The sequence below is a fragment of the Schistocerca gregaria genome, unplaced genomic scaffold, assembly GCF_023897955.1.
Source record: "Schistocerca gregaria isolate iqSchGreg1 unplaced genomic scaffold, iqSchGreg1.2 ptg000156l, whole genome shotgun sequence".
NCBI classification, from domain to species: domain Eukaryota; kingdom Metazoa; phylum Arthropoda; class Insecta; order Orthoptera; family Acrididae; genus Schistocerca; species Schistocerca gregaria.
Window position 1 is genome coordinate 4,010,702 of NW_026061720.1, and position 19,609 is coordinate 4,030,310.

At 49.3% G+C, this 19,609-nt stretch overlaps 10 non-coding genes across 10 annotated transcripts; all 10 read left to right on the forward strand.

Moving 5' to 3' along the window:
* Positions 1-2: 2 nt before the first annotated feature.
* Trnaa-agc (transfer RNA alanine (anticodon AGC)) lies at positions 3-76 on the forward strand. The gene has a single exon. It is a non-coding gene; the product is annotated as a tRNA-Ala (tRNA).
* A 3,079-nt stretch (positions 77-3,155) lies between these two features.
* On the forward strand, positions 3,156-3,232 carry Trnaa-agc (transfer RNA alanine (anticodon AGC)). Its single transcript has one exon. It is a non-coding gene; the product is annotated as a tRNA-Ala (tRNA).
* Positions 3,233-4,720: 1,488 nt separating this feature from the next.
* Positions 4,721-4,794, forward strand: Trnaa-agc (transfer RNA alanine (anticodon AGC)). The gene has a single exon. It is a non-coding gene; the product is annotated as a tRNA-Ala (tRNA).
* A 1,504-nt stretch (positions 4,795-6,298) lies between these two features.
* Trnaa-agc (transfer RNA alanine (anticodon AGC)) lies at positions 6,299-6,372 on the forward strand. Its single transcript has one exon. It is a non-coding gene; the product is annotated as a tRNA-Ala (tRNA).
* Positions 6,373-7,876: 1,504 nt separating this feature from the next.
* Positions 7,877-7,950, forward strand: Trnaa-agc (transfer RNA alanine (anticodon AGC)). Its single transcript has one exon. It is a non-coding gene; the product is annotated as a tRNA-Ala (tRNA).
* A 1,504-nt stretch (positions 7,951-9,454) lies between these two features.
* Positions 9,455-9,528, forward strand: Trnaa-agc (transfer RNA alanine (anticodon AGC)). The gene has a single exon. It is a non-coding gene; the product is annotated as a tRNA-Ala (tRNA).
* A 1,504-nt stretch (positions 9,529-11,032) lies between these two features.
* On the forward strand, positions 11,033-11,106 carry Trnaa-agc (transfer RNA alanine (anticodon AGC)). Its single transcript has one exon. It is a non-coding gene; the product is annotated as a tRNA-Ala (tRNA).
* Positions 11,107-12,595: 1,489 nt separating this feature from the next.
* Trnaa-agc (transfer RNA alanine (anticodon AGC)) lies at positions 12,596-12,669 on the forward strand. Its single transcript has one exon. It is a non-coding gene; the product is annotated as a tRNA-Ala (tRNA).
* Positions 12,670-14,172: 1,503 nt separating this feature from the next.
* Positions 14,173-14,246, forward strand: Trnaa-agc (transfer RNA alanine (anticodon AGC)). The gene has a single exon. It is a non-coding gene; the product is annotated as a tRNA-Ala (tRNA).
* A 3,065-nt stretch (positions 14,247-17,311) lies between these two features.
* Trnaa-agc (transfer RNA alanine (anticodon AGC)) lies at positions 17,312-17,385 on the forward strand. Its single transcript has one exon. It is a non-coding gene; the product is annotated as a tRNA-Ala (tRNA).
* Positions 17,386-19,609: the final 2,224 nt, after the last annotated feature.

Genomic DNA, 19,609 nt, shown 5'->3' on the forward strand with positions numbered 1-19,609 from the left:
GGGGTGGGCGTAGCTCAGATGGTAGAGCGCTCGCTTAGCGTGCGAGAGGTACTGGGATCGATACCCAGCGCCTCCAGAATTTTTATCACACCTACATGCGCACCTTGCCATGCAAGTGGAATAATTCCCAACCGGCAGAGGTGTGTAGGCAGATACAAGCGAACGATTAGCATCCACAATTGGCGAGCGTGCTTTTATTCGTGCGCAGGAAGCACCCTCCTCCCACACCTACACTTAATTTAGAAACAGTACAAATGTTCCCATAAGATTCTCAAGCCTACGTCGGAAAGATCTGCCTTGCGCCGATTTCACGTAAATCCCAATGCACGTTCCCATTCTTTGCGTGCAGTCGGCTGCTACTGGTGTTGCTCGTTGTGACTGCTGATAACAGATGCCGTAGCAATCAATTCATGGAGTGAGTTGTATGTTTTGCGATAGTCTGTCTCTGACAAGGAAGCACAGGTGATATAGGTGCGAACACAGGAAGCTTGCAGCCCCTCGCTGCCTGCAGACACAGAGCAGCCACACCAGAAGAGCGGCCTAAGCCGTAGGCGAAATGTGCTCATTCGCTTTGGCGCGACGTCGAACTGTAAATAAGGCTGTCACTAGCGTGAGCGTCGTGTAAAGTCGGAAAAGTCATCTGCATGCGTGATTGCCAAGTTTGGGGAGCGTTTCGTAGTACGATCAGTGCAATGGAGACGCGGAAACTTGTTGTGTCCCAGTGTTTTGCAGTTGGACGACAAGGGTTTTACACAGTAGCAAAGAGCGAGGCACTGAGTTGGCATGAACAATGGAGAGCACAATGGGGCTCGAGATGTGCTTGTTACCTCAGGTGCTGTGTGATTGTCGACAAGGAGTGAAATGGACCAATTTGTGACCGCCCTTTCAATTTAAGACGTTCAAAACAGACGGAATTTGCATTCGTAATACCAGAGCATCGAAACTACTTGGAACTCTTGTGTATATGAACGTGTCCGCGCCTTTGTATTCTGGTACCTTCGCCGCTACAAACGAACCAACCATCGTGTCCGTGCACATCAGAGTCGCAAAGAATGGAGAATAGCCAGGCTTGATCGTGTGTGTAGCTGTCGCTCAGTTGGCAGATCGTTCGCTTAGCGTGTGAACGGTCTCGGGTTCAAGCCCCGGCTCCTCCATGTTTTGTGGTCAGTGCATGGTAAGTGTTGGTCGCGGCGAACATAAACGCACGCAAGAAGTTGCAAAACCAGCGTCACAGACTGATATGATGTATACTGTCGTAAGGAGAGCAAGATGTAAGTGTGGGGACCGGCTGTTATCGTGGTGTCATCGAGTGCAGATCTGTCTTAGGTATCACGGCTTAACGTCATTGAAGTCTAGAGGTGGACAACACGTTCGTCTTACTCAGAGCGGTGTCTGAACTCTATTTTCGACGTTATGGGTGCCACTTTCATTGTGGCCAACTACGATTCGATACAGAATGCACGAAACCTGAAAGACACCCTCACTGATACATAGAGAGTAGTGTTTGTCTGCGGAATAATGGGAGTGCAAAGGTCTGTGACGTTGATATGACTGTAAGTAGCACTACTAGTTATCGGGGGGGTGGGCGTAGCTCACATGGTAGAGCGCTGGCTTAGCGTGCGAGAGGTACTGGGATCGATACCCAGCGCCTCCAGAATTTTTATCACACCTACATGCGCACCTTGCCATGCAAGTGGAATAATTCCCAACCGGCAGAGGTGTGTAGGCAGATACAAGCGAACGATTAGCATCCACAATTGGCGAGTGTGCTTTTATTCGTGTGTAGGAAGCACCCTCCTCCCACACCTACACTTAATTTAGAAACAGTACAAATGTTCCCATAAGATTCTCAAGCCTACGTCGGAAAGATCTGCCTTGCGCCGATTTCACGTAAATCCCACTGCACGTTCCCATTCTTTGCGTGCAGTCGGCTGCTACTGGTGTTGCTGGTTGTGACTGCTGATAACAGATGCCGTAGCAATCAATTCATGGAGTGAGTTGTATGTTTTGCGATAGTCTGTCTCTGACAAGGAAGCACAGGTGATATAGGTGCGAACACAGGAAGCTTGCAGCCCCTCGCTGCCTGCAGACACAGAGCAGCCACACTAGAAGAGCGGCCTAAGCTGTAGGCGAAATGTGCTCATTCGCTTTGGCGCGACGTCGAACTGTAAATAAGGCTGTCACTAGCGTGAGCGTCGTGTAAAGTCGGAAAAGTCATCTGCATGCGTGATTGCCAAGTTTGGGGAGCGTTTCGTAGTACGATCAGTGCAATGGAGACGCGGAAACTTGTTGTGTCCCAGTGTTTTGCAGTTGGACGACAAGAGTTTTACACAGTAGCAAAGAGCGAGGCACTGAGTTGGCATGAACAATGGAGAGCACAATGGGGCTCGAGATGTGCTTGTTACCTCAGGTGCTGTGTGATTGTCGACAAGGAGTGAAATGGACCAATTTGTGACCGCCCTTTCAATTTAAGACGTTCAAAACAGACGGAATTTGCATTCGTAATACCAGAGCATCGAAACTACTTGGAACTCTTGTGTATATGAACGTGTCCGCGCCTTTGTATTCTGGTACCTTCGCCGCTACAAACCAGCCAACCATCGTGTCCGTGCACATCAGAGTCGCAAAGAATGGAGAATAGCCAGGCTTGGTCGTGTGTGTAGCTGTAGCTCAGTTGGCAGATCGTTCGCTTAGCGTGTGAACGGTCTCGGGTTCAAGCCCCGGCTCCTCCATGTTTTGTGGTCAGTGCATGGTAAGTGTTGGTCGCGGCGAACATAAACGCACGCAAGAAGTTGCAAAACCAGCGTCACAGACTGATATGATGTATACTGTCATAAGGAGAGCAAGATGTAAGTGTGGGGACCGGCTATTATGGTGGTGTCATCGAGTGCAGATCTGTCTTAGGTATCACGGCTTAACGTCATTGAAGTCTAGAGGTGGACACCACGTTCGTCTTACTCAGAGCGGTGTCTGAACTCTATTTTCGACGTTATGGGTGCCACTTTCATTGTGGCCAACTACGATTCGATACAGAATGCACGAAACCTGAAAGACACCCTCACTGATACATAGAGAGTAGTGTTTGTCTGCGGAATAATGGGAGTGCAAGGGTCTGTGACGTCGATATGACTGTATGTAGCACTACTAGTTATTGGGGGGTTGGGCGTAGCTCAGATGGTAGAGCGCTCGCTTAGCGTGCGAGAGGTACTGGGATCGATACCCAGCGCCTCCAGAATTTTTATCACACCTACATGCGCACCTTGCCATGCAAGTGGAATAATTCCCAACCGGCAGAGGTGTGTAGGCAGATACAAGCGAACGATTAGCATCCACAATTGGCGAGCGTGCTTTTATTCGTGCGCAGGAAGCACCCTCCTCCCACACCTACACTTAATTTAGAAACAGTACAAATGTTCCCATAAGATTCTCAAGCCTACGTCGGAAAGATCTGCCTTGCGCCGATTTCACGTAACTCCCACTGCACGTTCCCATTCTTTGCGTGCAGTCGGCTGCTACTGGTGTTGCTGGTTGTGACTGCTGATAACAGATGCCGTAGCAATCAATTCATGGAGTGAGTTGTATGTTTTGCGATAGTCTGTCTCTGACAAGGAAGCACAGGTGATATAGGTGCGAACACAGGAAGCTTGCAGCCCCTCGCTGCCTGCAGACACAGAGCAGCCACACTAGAAGAGCGGCCTAAGCCGTAGGCGAAATGTGCTCATTCGCTTTGGCGCGACGTCGAACTGTAAATAAGGCTGTCACTAGCGTGAGCGTCGTGTAAAGTCGGAAAAGTCATCTGCATGGGTGATTGCCAAGTTTGGGGAGCGTTTCGTAGTACGATCAGTGCAATGGAGACGCGGAAACTTGTTGTGTCCCAGTGTTTTGCAGTTGGACGACAAGAGTTTTACACACTGAGTTGGCATGAACAATGGAGAGCACAATGGGGCTCGAGATGTGCTTGTTACCTCAGGTGCTGTGTGATTGTCGACAAGGAGTGAAATGGACCAATTTGTGACCGCCCTTTCAATTTAAGACGTTCAAAACAGACGGAATTTGCATTCGTAATACCAGAGCATCGAAACTACTTGGAACTCTTGTGTATATGAACGTGTCCGCGCCTTTGTATTCTGGTACCTTCGCCGCTACAAACGAACCAACCGTCGTGTCCGTGCACATCAGAGTCGCAAAGAATGGAGAATAGCCAGGCTTGATCGTGTGTGTAGCTGTCGCTCAGTTGGCAGATCGTTCGCTTAGCGTGTGAACGGTCTCGGGTTCAAGCCCCGGCTCCTCCATGTTTTGTGGTCAGTGCATGGTAAGTGTTGGTCGCGGCGAACATAAACGCACGCAAGAAGTTGCAAAACCAGCGTCACAGACTGATATGATGTATACTGTCATAAGGAGAGCAAGATGTAAGTGTGGGGACCGGCTGTTATGGTGGTGTCATCGAGTGCAGATTTGTCTTAGGTATCACGGCTTAACGTCATTGAAGTCTAGAGGTGGACACCACGTTCGTCTTACTCAGAGCGGTGTCTGTACTCTATTTTCGACGTTATGGGTGCCACTTTCATTGTGGCCAACTACGATTCGATACAGAATGCACGAAACCTGAAAGACACCCTCACTGATACATAGAGAGTAGTGTTTGTCTGCGGAATAATGGGAGTGCAAGGGTCTGTGACGTTGATATGACTGTATGTAGCACTACTAGTTATTGGGGGGGGGTGGGCGTAGCTCAGATGGTAGAGCGCTCGCTTAGCGTGCGAGAGGTACTGGGATCGATACCCAGCGCCTCCAGAATTTTTATCACACCTACATGCGCACCTTGCCATGCAAGTGGAATAATTCCCAACCGGCAGAGGTGTGTAGGCAGATACAAGCGAACGATTAGCATCCACAATTGGCGAGCGTGCTTTTATTCGTGCGCAGGAAGCACCCTCCTCCCACACCTACACTTAATTTAGAAACAGTACAAATGTTCCCATAAGATTCTCAAGCCTACGTCGGAAAGATCTGCCTTGCGCCGATTTCACGTAAATCCCACTGCACGTTCCCATTCTTTGCGTGCAGTCGGCTGCTACTGGTGTTGCTCGTTGTGACTGCTGATAACAGATGCCGTAGCAATCAATTCATGGAGTGAGTTGTATGTTTTGCGATAGTCTGTCTCTGACAAGGAAGCACAGGTGATATAGGTGCGAACACAGGAAGCTTGCAGCCCCTCGCTGCCTGCAGACACAGAGCAGCCACACCAGAAGAGCGGCCTAAGCCGTAGGCGAAATGTGCTCATTCGCTTTGGCGCGACGTCGAACTGTAAATAAGGCTGTCACTAGCGTGAGCGTCGTGTAAAGTCGGAAAAGTCATCTGCATGCGTGATTGCCAAGTTTGGGGAGCGTTTCGTAGTACGATCAGTGCAATGGAGACGCGGAAACTTGTTGTGTCCCAGTGTTTTGCAGTTGGACGACAAGGGTTTTACACAGTAGCAAAGAGCGAGGCACTGAGTTGGCATGAACAATGGAGAGCACAATGGGGCTCGAGATGTGCTTGTTACCTCAGGTGCTGTGTGATTGTCGACAAGGAGTGAAATGGACCAATTTGTGACCGCCCTTTCAATTTAAGACGTTCAAAACAGACGGAATTTGCATTCGTAATACCAGAGCATCGAAACTACTTGGAACTCTTGTGTATATGAACGTGTCCGCGCCTTTGTATTCTGGTACCTTCGCCGCTACAAACGAACCAACCATCGTGTCCGTGCACATCAGAGTCGCAAAGAATGGAGAATAGCCAGGCTTGATCGTGTGTGTAGCTGTCGCTCAGTTGGCAGATCGTTCGCTTAGCGTGTGAACGGTCTCGGGTTCAAGCCCCGGCTCCTCCATGTTTTGTGGTCAGTGCATGGTAAGTGTTGGTCGCGGCGAACATAAACGCACGCAAGAAGTTGCAAAACCAGCGTCACAGACTGATATGATGTATACTGTCGTAAGGAGAGCAAGATGTAAGTGTGGGGACCGGCTGTTATCGTGGTGTCATCGAGTGCAGATCTGTCTTAGGTATCACGGCTTAACGTCATTGAAGTCTAGAGGTGGACAACACGTTCGTCTTACTCAGAGCGGTGTCTGAACTCTATTTTCGACGTTATGGGTGCCAATTTCATTGTGGCCAACTACGATTAGATACAGAATGCACGAAACCTGAAAGACACCCTCACTGATACATAGAGAGTAGTGTTTGTCTGCGGAATAATGGGAGTGCAAAGGTCTGTGACGTTGATATGACTGTATGTAGCACTACTAGTTATCGGGGGGGTGGGCGTAGCTCAGATGGTAGAGCGCTCGCTTAGCGTGCGAGAGGTACTGGGATCGATACCCAGCGCCTCCAGAATTTTTATCACACCTACATGCGCACCTTGCCATGCAAGTGGAATAATTCCCAACCGGCAGAGGTGTGTAGGCAGATACAAGCGAACGATTAGCATCCACAATTGGCGAGCGTGCTTTTATTCGTGCGCAGGAAGCACCCTCCTCCCACACCTACACTTAATTTAGAAACAGTACAAATGTTCCCATAAGATTCTCAAGCCTACGTCGGAAAGATCTGCCTTGCGCCGATTTCACGTAAATCCCACTGCACGTTCCCATTCTTTGCGTGCAGTCGGCTGCTACTGGTGTTGCTCGTTGTGACTGCTGATAACAGATGCCGTAGCAATCAATTCATGGAGTGAGTTGTATGTTTTGCGATAGTCTGTCTCTGACAAGGAAGCACAGGTGATATAGGTGCGAACACAGGAAGCTTGCAGCCCCTCGCTGCCTGCAGACACAGAGCAGCCACACCAGAAGAGCGGCCTAAGCCGTAGGCGAAATGTGCTCATTCGCTTTGGCGCGACGTCGAACTGTAAATAAGGCTGTCACTAGCGTGAGCGTCGTGTAAAGTCGGAAAAGTCATCTGCATGCGTGATTGCCAAGTTTGGGGAGCGTTTCGTAGTACGATCAGTGCAATGGAGACGCGGAAACTTGTTGTGTCCCAGTGTTTTGCAGTTGGACGACAAGGGTTTTACACAGTAGCAAAGAGCGAGGCACTGAGTTGGCATGAACAATGGAGAGCACAATGGGGCTCGAGATGTGCTTGTTACCTCAGGTGCTGTGTGATTGTCGACAAGGAGTGAAATGGACCAATTTGTGACCGCCCTTTCAATTTAAGACGTTCAAAACAGACGGAATTTGCATTCGTAATACCAGAGCATCGAAACTACTTGGAACTCTTGTGTATATGAACGTGTCCGCGCCTTTGTATTCTGGTACCTTCGCCGCTACAAACGAACCAACCATCGTGTCCGTGCACATCAGAGTCGCAAAGAATGGAGAATAGCCAGGCTTGATCGTGTGTGTAGCTGTCGCTCAGTTGGCAGATCGTTCGCTTAGCGTGTGAACGGTCTCGGGTTCAAGCCCCGGCTCCTCCATGTTTTGTGGTCAGTGCATGGTAAGTGTTGGTCGCGGCGAACATAAACGCACGCAAGAAGTTGCAAAACCAGCGTCACAGACTGATATGATGTATACTGTCGTAAGGAGAGCAAGATGTAAGTGTGGGGACCGGCTGTTATCGTGGTGTCATCGAGTGCAGATCTGTCTTAGGTATCACGGCTTAACGTCATTGAAGTCTAGAGGTGGACAACACGTTCGTCTTACTCAGAGCGGTGTCTGAACTCTATTTTCGACATTATGGGTGCCAATTTCATTGTGGCCAACTACGATTAGATACAGAATGCACGAAACCTGAAAGACACCCTCACTGATACATAGAGAGTAGTGTTTGTCTGCGGAATAATGGGAGTGCAAAGGTCTGTGACGTTGATATGACTGTATGTAGCACTACTAGTTATCGGGGGGGTGGGCGTAGCTCAGATGGTAGAGCGCTCGCTTAGCGTGCGAGAGGTACTGGGATCGATACCCAGCGCCTCCAGAATTTTTATCACACCTACATGCGCACCTTGCCATGCAAGTGGAATAATTCCCAACCGGCAGAGGTGTGTAGGCAGATACAAGCGAACGATTAGCATCCACAATTGGCGAGTGTGCTTTTATTCGTGTGTAGGAACCACCCTCCTCCCACACCTACACTTAATTTAGAAACAGTACAAATGTTCCCATAAGATTCTCAAGCCTACGTCGGAAAGATCTGCCTTGCGCCGATTTCACGTAAATCCCACTGCACGTTCCCATTCTTTGCGTGCAGTCGGCTGCTACTGGTGTTGCTCGTTGTGACTGCTGATAACAGATGCCGTAGCAATCAATTCATGGAGTGAGTTGTATGTTTTGCGATAGTCTGTCTCTGACAAGGAAGCACAGGTGATATAGGTGCGAACACAGGAAGCTTGCAGCCCCTCGCTGCCTGCAGACACGGAGCAGCCACACTAGAAGAGCGGCCTAAGCTGTAGGCGAAATGTGCTCATTCGCTTTGGCGCGACGTCGAACTGTAAATAAGGCTGTCACTAGCGTGAGCGTCGTGTAAAGTCGGAAAAGTCATCTGCATGCGTGATTGCCAAGTTTGGGGAGCGTTTCGTAGTACGATCAGTGCAATGGAGACGAGGAAACTTGTTGTGTCCCAGTGTTTTGCAGTTGGACGACAAGAGTTTTACACAGTAGCAAAGAGCGAGGCACTGAGTTGGCATGAACAATGGAGAGCACAATGGGGCTCGAGATGTGCTTGTTACCTCAGGTGCTGTGTGATTGTCGACAAGGAGTGAAATGGACCAATTTGTGACCGCCCTTTCAATTTAAGACGTTCAAAACAGACGGAATTTGCATTCGTAATACCAGAGCATCGAAACTACTTGGAACTCTTGTGTATATGAACGTGTCCGCGCCTTTGTATTCTGGTACCTTCGCCGCTACAAACCAGCCAACCATCGTGTCCGTGCACATCAGAGTCGCAAAGAATGGAGAATAGCCAGGCTTGATCGTGTGTGTAGCTGTCGCTCAGTTGGCAGATCGTTCGCTTAGCGTGTGAACGGTCTCGGGTTCAAGCCCCGGCTCCTCCATGTTTTGTGGTCAGTGCATGGTAAGTGTTGGTCGCGGCGAACATAAACGCACGCAAGAAGTTGCAAAACCAGCGTCACAGACTGATATGATGTATACTGTCGTAAGGAGAGCAAGATGTAAGTGTGGGGACCGGCTGTTATCGTGGTGTCATCGAGTGCAGATCTGTCTTAGGTATCACGGCTTAACGTCATTGAAGTCTAGAGGTGGACAACACGTTCGTCTTACTCAGAGCGGTGTCTGAACTCTATTTTCGACGTTATGGGTGCCAATTTCATTGTGGCCAACTACGATTAGATACAGAATGCACGAAACCTGAAAGACACCCTCACTGATACATAGAGAGTAGTGTTTGTCTGCGGAATAATGGGAGTGCAAAGGTCTGTGACGTTGATATGACTGTATGTAGCACTACTAGTTATCGGGGGGGTGGGCGTAGCTCAGATGGTAGAGCGCTCGCTTAGCGTGCGAGAGGTACTGGGATCGATACCCAGCGCCTCCAGAATTTTTATCACACCTACATGCGCACCTTGCCATGCAAGTGGAATAATTCCCAACCGGCAGAGGTGTGTAGGCAGATACAAGCGAACGATTAGCATCCACAATTGGCGAGTGTGCTTTTATTCGTGTGTAGGAAGCACCCTCCTCATACACCTACACTTAATTTAGAAACAGTACAAATGTTCCCATAAGATTCTCAAGCCTACGTCGGAAAGATCTGCCTTGCGCCGATTTCACGTAAATCCCACTGCACGTTCCCATTCTTTGCGTGCAGTCGGCTGCTACTGGTGTTGCTCGTTGTGACTGCTGATAACAGATGCCGTAGCAATCAATTCATGGAGTGAGTTGTATGTTTTGCGATAGTCTGTCTCTGACAAGGAAGCACAGGTGATATAGGTGCGAACACAGGAAGCTTGCAGCCCCTCGCTGCCTGCAGACACAGAGCAGCCACACTAGAAGAGCGGCCTAAGCTGTAGGCGAAATGTGCTCATTCGCTTTGGCGCGACGTCGAACTGTAAATAAGGCTGTCACTAGCGTGAGCGTCGTGTAAAGTCGGAAAAGTCATCTGCATGCGTGATTGCCAAGTTTAGGGAGCGTTTCGTAGTACGATCAGTGCAATGGAGACGCGGAAACTTGTTGTGTCCCAGTGTTTTGCAGTTGGACGACAAGAGTTTTACACAGTAGCAAAGAGCGAGGCACTGAGTTGGCATGAACAATGGAGAGCACAATGGGGCTCGAGATGTGCTTGTTACCTCAGGTGCTGTGTGATTGTCGACAAGGAGTGAAATGGACCAATTTGTGACCGCCCTTTCAATTTAAGACGTTCAAAACAGACGGAATTTGCATTCGTAATACCAGAGCATCGAAACTACTTGGAACTCTTGTGTATATGAACGTGTCCGCGCCTTTGTATTCTGGTACCTTCGCCGCTACAAACCAGCCAACCATCGTGTCCGTGCACATCAGAGTCGCAAAGAATGGAGAATAGCCAGGCTTGGTCGTGTGTGTAGCTGTAGCTCAGTTGGCAGATCGTTCGCTTAGCGTGTGAACGGTCTCGGGTTCAAGCCCCGGCTCCTCCATGTTTTGTGGTCAGTGCATGGTAAGTGTTGGTCGCGGCGAACATAAACGCACGCAAGAAGTTGCAAAACCAGCGTCACAGACTGATATGATGTATACTGTCATAAGGAGAGCAAGATGTAAGTGTGGGGACCGGCTGTTATGGTGGTGTCATCGAGTGCAGATCTGTCTTAGGTATCACGGCTTAACGTCATTGAAGTCTAGAGGTGGACACCACGTTCGTCTTACTCAGAGCGGTGTCTGAACTCTATTTTCGACGTTATGGGTGCCACTTTCATTGTGGCCAACTACGATTCGATACAGAATGCACGAAACCTGAAAGACACCCTCACTGATACATAGAGAGTAGTGTTTGTCTGCGGAATAATGGGAGTGCAAGGGTCTGTGACGTTGATATGACTGTATGTAGCACTACTAGTTATCGGAGGGGTGGGCGTAGCTCAGATGGTAGAGCTCTCGCTTAGCGTGCGAGAGGTACTGGGATCGATACCCAGCGCCTCCAGAATTTTTATCACACCTACATGCGCACCTTGCCATGCAAGTGGAATAATTCCCAACCGGCAGAGGTGTGTAGGCAGATACAAGCGAACGATTAGCATCCACAATTGGCGAGCGTGCTTTTATTCGTGCGCAGGAAGCACCCACCTCCCACACCTACACTTAATTTAGAAACAGTACAAATGTTCCCATAAGATTCTCAAGCCTACGTCGGAAAGATCTGCCTTGCGCCGATTTCACGTAAATCCCACTGCACGTTCCCATTCTTTGCGTGCAGTCGGCTGCTACTGGTGTTGCTGGTTGTGACTGCTGATAACAGATGCCGTAGCAATCAATTCATGGAGTGAGTTGTATGTTTTGCGATAGTCTGTCTCTGACAAGGAAGCACAGGTGATATAGGTGCGAACACAGGAAGCTTGCAGCCCCTCGCTGCCTGCAGACACAGAGCAGCCACACTAGAAGAGCGGCCTAAGCCGTAGGCGAAATGTGCTCATTCGCTTTGGCGCGACGTCGAACTGTAAATAAGGCTGTCACTAGCGTGAGCGTCGTGTAAAGTCGGAAAAGTCATCTGCATGGGTGATTGCCAAGTTTGGGGAGCGTTTCGTAGTACGATCAGTGCAATGGAGACGCGGAAACTTGTTGTGTCCCAGTGTTTTGCAGTTGGACGACAAGAGGTTTACACACTGAGTTGGCATGAACAGTGGAGAGCACAATGGGGCTCGAGATGTGCTTGTTACCTCAGGTGCTGGGTGATTGTCGACAAGGAGTGAAATGGACCAATTTGTGACCGCCCTTTCAATTTAAGACGTTCAAAACAGACGGAATTTGCATTCGTAATACCAGAACATCGAAACTACTTGGAACTCTTGTGTATATGAACCTGTCCGCGCCTTTGTATTCTGGTACCTTCGCCGCTAAAAACGAACCAACCATCGTGTCCGTGCACATCAGAGTCGCAAAGAATGGAGAATAGCCAGGCTTGATCGTGTGTGTAGCTGTCGCTCAGTTGGCAGATCGTTCGCTTAGCGTGTGAACGGTCTCGGGTTCAAGCCCCGGCTCCTCCATGTTTTGTGGTCAGTGCATGGTAAGTGTTGGTCGCGGCGAACATAAACGCACGCAAGAAGTTGCAAAACCAGCGTCACAGACTGATATGATGTATACTGTCATAAGGAGAGCAAGATGTAAGTGTGGGGACCGGCTGTTATGGTGGTGTCATCGAGTGCAGATCTGTCTTAGGTATCACGGCTTAACGTCATTGAAGTCTAGAGGTGGACACCACGTTCGTCTTACTCAGAGCGGTGTCTGAACTCTATTTTCGACGTTATGGGTGCCACTTTCATTGTGGCCAACTACGATTAGATACAGAATGCACGAAACCTGAAAGACACCCTCACTGATACATAGAGAGTAGTGTTTGTCTGCGGAATAATGGGAGTGCAAGGTTCTGTGACGTTGATATGACTGTATGTAGCACTACTAGTTATTGGCGGGTGGGTGGGCGTAGCTCAGATGGTAGAGCGCTCGCTTAGCGTGCGAGAGGTACTGGGATCGATACCCAGCGCCTCCAGAATTTTTATCACACCTACATGCGCACCTTGCCATGCAAGTGGAATAATTCCCAACCGGCAGAGGTGTGTAGGCAGATACAAGCGAACGATTAGCATCCACAATTGGCGAGCGTGCTTTTATTCGTGCGCAGGAAGCACCCTCCTCCCACACCTACACTTAATTTAGAAACAGTACAAATGTTCCCATAAGATTCTCAAGCCTACGTCGGAAAGATCTGCCTTGCGCCGATTTCACGTAAATCCCACTGCACGTTCCCATTCTTTGCGTGCAGTCGGCTGCTACTGGTGTTGCTGGTTGTGACTGCTGATAACAGATGCCGTAGCAATCAATTCATGGAGTGAGTTGTATGTTTTGCGATAGTCTGTCTCTGACAAGGAAGCACAGGTGATATAGGTGCGAACACAGGAAGCTTGCAGCCCCTCGCTGCCTGCAGACACAGAGCAGCCACACTAGAAGAGCGGCCTAAGCCGTAGGCGAAATGTGCTCATTCGCTTTGGCGCGACGTCGAACTGTAAATAAGGCTGTCACTAGCGTGAGCGTCGTGTAAAGTCGGAAAAGTCATCTGCATGCGTGATTGCCAAGTTTGGGGAGCGTTTCGTAGTACGATCAGTGCAATGGAGACGCGGAAACTTGTTGTGTCCCAGTGTTTTGCAGTTGGACGACAAGAGTTTTACACAGTAGCAAAGACCGAGGCACTGAGTTGGCATGAACAATGGAGAGCACAATGGGGCTCGAGATGTGCTTGTTACCTCTGGTGCTGTGTGATTGTCGACAAGGAGTGAAATGGACCAATTTGTGACCGCCCTATCAATTTAAGACGTTCAAAACAGACGGAATTAGCATTCGTAATACCAGAGCATCGAAACTACTTGGAACTCTTGTGTATATGAACGTGTCCGCGCCTTTGTATTCTGGTACCTTCGCCGCTACAAACCAACCAACCATCGTGTCCGTGCACATCAGAGTCGCAAAGAATGGAGAATAGCCAGGCTTGATCGTGTGTGTAGCTGTCGCTCAGTTGCAGATCGTTCGCTTAGCGTGTGAACGGTCTCGGGTTCAAGCCCCGGCTCCTCCATGTTTTGTGGTCAGTGCATGGTAAGTGTTGGTCGCGGCGAACATAAACGCACGCAAGAAGTTGCAAAACCAGCGTCACAGACTGATATGATGTATACTGTCGTAAGGAGAGCAAGATGTAAGTGTGGGGACCGGCTGTTATCGTGGTGTCATCGAGTGCAGATCTGTCTTAGGTATCACGGCTTAACGTCATTGAAGTCTAGAGGTGGACAACACGTTCGTCTTACTCAGAGCGGTGTCTGAACTCTATTTTCGACGTTATGGGTGCCAATTTCATTGTGGCCAACTACGATTAGATACAGAATGCACGAAACCTGAAAGACACCCTCACTGATACATAGAGAGTAGTGTTTGTCTGCGGAATAATGGGAGTGCAAAGGTCTGTGACGTTGATATGACTGTATGTAGCACTACTAGTTATCGGGGGGGTGGGCGTAGCTCAGATGGTAGAGCGCTCGCTTAGCGTGCGAGAGGTACTGGGATCGATACCCAGCGCCTCCAGAATTTTTATCACACCTACATGCGCACCTTGCCATGCAAGTGGAATAATTCCCAACCGGCAGAGGTGTGTAGGCAGATACAAGCGAACGATTAGCATCCACAATTGGCGAGTGTGCTTTTATTCGTGTGTAGGAAGCACCCTCCTCCCACACCTACACTTAATTTAGAAACAGTACAAATGTTCCCATAAGATTCTCAAGCCTACGTCGGAAAGATCTGCCTTGCGCCGATTTCACGTAAATCCCACTGCACGTTCCCATTCTTTGCGTGCAGTCGGCTGCTACTGGTGTTGCTGGTTGTGACTGCTGATAACAGATGCCGTAGCAATCAATTCATGGAGTGAGTTGTATGTTTTGCGATAGTCTGTCTCTGACAAGGAAGCACAGGTGATATAGGTGCGAACACAGGAAGCTTGCAGCCCCTCGCTGCCTGCAGACACAGAGCAGCCACACTAGAAGAGCGGCCTAAGCTGTAGGCGAAATGTGCTCATTCGCTTTGGCGCGACGTCGAACTGTAAATAAGGCTGTCACTAGCGTGAGCGTCGTGTAAAGTCGGAAAAGTCATCTGCATGCGTGATTGCCAAGTTTGGGGAGCGTTTCGTAGTACGATCAGTGCAATGGAGACGCGGAAACTTGTTGTGTCCCAGTGTTTTGCAGTTGGACGACAAGAGTTTTACACAGTAGCAAAGAGCGAGGCACTGAGTTGGCATGAACAATGGAGAGCACAATGGGGCTCGAGATGTGCTTGTTACCTCAGGTGCTGTGTGATTGTCGACAAGGAGTGAAATGGACCAATTTGTGACCGCCCTTTCAATTTAAGACGTTCAAAACAGACGGAATTTGCATTCGTAATACCAGAGCATCGAAACTACTTGGAACTCTTGTGTATATGAACGTGTCCGCGCCTTTGTATTCTGGTACCTTCGCCGCTACAAACCAGCCAACCATCGTGTCCGTGCACATCAGAGTCGCAAAGAATGGAGAATAGCCAGGCTTGGTCGTGTGTGTAGCTGTAGCTCAGTTGGCAGATCGTTCGCTTAGCGTGTGAACGGTCTCGGGTTCAAGCCTCGGCTCCTCCATGTTTTGTGGTCAGTGCATGGTAAGTGTTGGTCGCGGCGAACATAAACGCACGCAAGAAGTTGCAAAACCAGCGTCACAGACTGATATGATGTATACTGTCATAAGGAGAGCAAGATGTAAGTGTGGGGACCGGCTGTTATCGTGGTGTCATCGAGTGCAGATCTGTCTTAGGTATCACGGCTTAACGTCATTGAAGTCTAGAGGTGGACAACACGTTCGTCTTACTCAGAGCGGTGTCTGAACTCTATTTTCGACGTTATGGGTGCCACTTTCATTGTGGCCAACTACGATTCGATACAGATTGCACGAAACCTGAAAGACACCCTCACTGATACATAGAGAGTAGTGTTTGTCTGCGGAATAATGGGAGTGCAAGGGTCTGTGACGTTGATATGACTGTATGTAGCACTACTAGTTATCGGAGGGGTGGGCGTAGCTCAGATGGTAGAGCTCTCGCTTAGCGTGAGAGAGGTATTGGGATCGATACCCAGCGCCTCCAGAATTTTTATCACACCTACATGCGCACCTTGCCATGCAAGTGGAATAATTCCCAACCGGCAGAGGTGTGTAGGCAGATACAAGCGAACGATTAGCATCCACAATTGGCGAGCGTGCTTTTATTCGTGCGCAGGAAGCACCCACCTCCCACACCTACACTTAATTTAGAAACAGTACAAATGTTCCCATAAGATTCTCAAGCCTACGTCGGAAAGATCTGCCTTGCGCCGATTTCACGTAAATCCCACTGCACGTTCCCATTCTTTGCGTGCAGTCGGCTGCTACTGGTGTTGCTGGTTGTGACTGCTGATAACAGATGCCGTAGCAATCAATTCATGGAGTGAGTTGTATGTTTTGCGATAGTCTGTCTCTGACAAGGAAGCACAGGTGATATAGGTGCGAACACAGGAAGCTTGCAGCCCCTCGCTGCCTGCAGACACAGAGCAGCCACACTAGAAGAGCGGCCTAAGCCGTAGGCGAAATGTGCTCATTCGCTTTGGCGCGACGTCGAACTGTAAATAAGGCTGTCACTAGCGTGAGCGTCGTGTAAAGTCGGAAAAGTCATCTGCATGGGTGATTGCCAAGTTTGGGGAGCGTTTCGTAGTACGATCAGTGCAATGGAGACGCGGAAACTTGTTGTGTCCCAGTGTTTTGCTGTTGGACGACAAGAGTTTTACACACTGAGTTGGCATGAACAATGGAGAGCACAATGGGGCTCGAGATGTGCTTGTTACCTCAGGTGCTGTGTGATTGTCGACAAGGAGTGAAATGGACCAATTTGTGACCGCCCTTTCAATTTAAGACGTTCAAAACAGACGGAATTTGCATTCGTAATACCAGAGCATCGAAACTACTTGAAACTCTTGTGTATATGAACGTGTCCGCGCCTTTGTATTCTGGTACCTTCGCCGCTACAAACGAACCAACCATCGTGTCCGTGCACATCAGAGTCGCAAAGAATGGAGAATAGCCAGGCTTGATCGTGTGTGTAGCTGTCGCTCAGTTGGCAGATCGTTCGCTTAGCGTGTGAACGGTCTCGGGTTCAAGCCCCGGCTCCTCCATGTTTTGTGGTCAGTGCATGGTAAGTGTTGGTCGCGGCGAACATAAACGCACGCAAGAAGTTGCAAAACCAGCGTCACAGACTGATATGATGTATACTGTCATAAGGAGAGCAAGATGTAAGTGTGGGGACCGGCTGTTATCGTGGTGTCATCGAGTGCAGATCTGTCTTAGGTATCACGGCTTAACGTCATTAAAGTCTAGAGGTGGACAACACGTTCGTCTTACTCAGAGCGGTGTCTGAACTCTATTTTCGACGTTATGGGTGCCACTTTCATTGTGGCCAACTACGATTCGATACAGAATGCACGAAACCTGAAAGACACCCTCACTGATACATAGAGAGTAGTGTTTGTCTGCGGAATAATGGGAGTGCAAGGGTCTGTGACGTTGATATGACTGTATGTAGCACCACTAGTTATGGGGTTGGGTGGGCGTAGCTCAGATGGTAGAGCGCTCGCTTAGCGTGCGAGAGGTACTGGGATCGATACCCAGCGCCTCCAGTATTTTTATCACACCTACATGCGCACCTTGCCATGCAAGTGGAATAATTCCCAACCGGCAGAGGTGTGTAGGCAGATACAAGCGAACGATTAGCATCCACAATTGGCGAGCATGCTTTTATTCGTGCGCAGGAAGCACCCTCCTCCCACACCTACACTTAATTTAGAAACAGTACAAATGTTCCCATAAGATTCTCAAGCCTACGTCGGAAAGATCTGCCTTGCGCCGATTTCACGTAAATCCCACTGCACGTTCCCATTCTTTGCGTGCAGTCGGCTGCTACTGGTGTTGCTGGTTGTGACTGCTGAGAACAGATGCCGTAGCAATCAATTCATGGAGTGAGTTGTATGTTTTGCGATAGTCTGTCTCTGACAAGGAAGCACAGGTGATATAGGTGCGAACACAGGAAGCTTGCAGCCCCTCGCTGCCTGCAGACACAGAGCAGCCACACTAGAAGAGCGGCCTAAGCCGTAGGCGAAATGTGCTCATTCGCTTTGGCGCGACGTCGAACTGTAAATAAGGCTGTCACTAGCGTGAGAGTCGTGTAAAGTCGGAAAAGTCATCTGCATGGGTGATTGCCAAGTTTGGGGAGCGTTTCGTAGTACGATCAGTGCAATGGAGACGCGGAAACTTGTTGTGTCCCAGTGTTTTGCAGTTGGACGACAAGAGTTTTACACACTGAGTTGGCATGAACAATGGAGAGCACAATGGGGCTCGAGATGTGCTTGTTACCTCAGGTGCTGTGTGATTGTCGACAAGGAGTGAAATGGACCAATTTGTGACCGCCCTTTCAATTTAAGACGTTCAAAACAGACGGAATTTGCATTCGTAATACCAGAGCATCGAAACTACTTGGAACTCTTGTGTATATGAACGTGTCCGCGCCATTGTATTCTGGTACCTTCGCCGCTACAAACGAACCAACCGTCGTGTCCGTGCACATCAGAGTCGCAAAGAATGGAGAATAGCCAGGCTTGATCGTGTGTGTAGCTGTCGCTCAGTAGGCAGATCGTTCGCTTAGCGTGTGAACGGTCTCGGGTTCAAGCCCCGGCTCCTCCATGTTTTGTGGTCAGTGCATGGTAAGTGTTGGTCGCGGCGAACATAAACGCACGCAAGAAGTTGCAAAACCAGCGTCACAGACTGATATGATGTATACTGTCATAAGGAGAGCAAGATGTAAGTTTGGGGACCGGCTGTTATGGTGGTGTCATCGAGTGCAGATCTGTCTTAGGTATCACGGCTTAACGTCATTGAAGTCTAGAGGTGGACAACACGTTCGTCTTTCTCAGAGCGGTGTCTGAACTCTATTTTCGACGTTATGGGTGCCAATTTCATTGTGGCCAACTACGATTCGATACAGAATGCACGAAACCTGAAAGACACCCTCACTGATACATAGAGAGTAGCGTTTGTCTGCGGAATAATGGGAGTGCAAGGGTCTGTGACGTTGATATGACTGTATGTAGCACTACTAGTTATCGGGGGGGTGGGCGTAGCTCAGATGGTAGAGCGCTCACTTAGCGTTCGAGAGGTACTGGGCTCGATACCCAGCGCCTCCAGAATTTTTATCACACCTACATGCGCACCTTGCCATGCAAGTGGAATAATTCCCAACCGGCAGAGGTGTGTAGGCAGATACAAGCGAACGATTAGCATCCATAATTGGCGAGCGTGCTTCTATTCGTGCGCAGGGAGCACCCTCCTCCCACACCTACACTTAATTTAGAAACAGTACAAATGTTCCCATAAGATTCTCAAGCCTACGTCGGAAAGATCTGCCTTGCGCCGATTTCACGTAAATCCCACTGCACGTTCCCATTCTTTGCGTGCAGTCGGCTGCTACTGGTGTTGCTGGTTGTGACTGCTGATAACAGATGCCGTAGCAATCAATTCATGGAGTGAGTTGTATGTTTTGCGATAGTCTGTCTCTGACAAGGAAGAACAGGTGATATAGGTGCGAACACAGGAAGCTTGCAGCCCCTCGCTGCCTGCAGACACAGAGCAGCCACACTAGAAGAGCGGCCTAAGCCGTAGGCGAAATGTGCTCATTCGCTTTGGCGCGACGTCGAACTGTAAATAAGGCTGTCACTAGCGTGAGCGTTGCGTGAGCGTCGCGAAAAGTCGGAAAAGTCATCTGCATGGGTGATTGCCAAGTTTGGGGAGCGTTTCGTAGTACGATCAGTGCAATGGAGACGCGGAAACTTGTTGTGTCCCAGTGTTTTG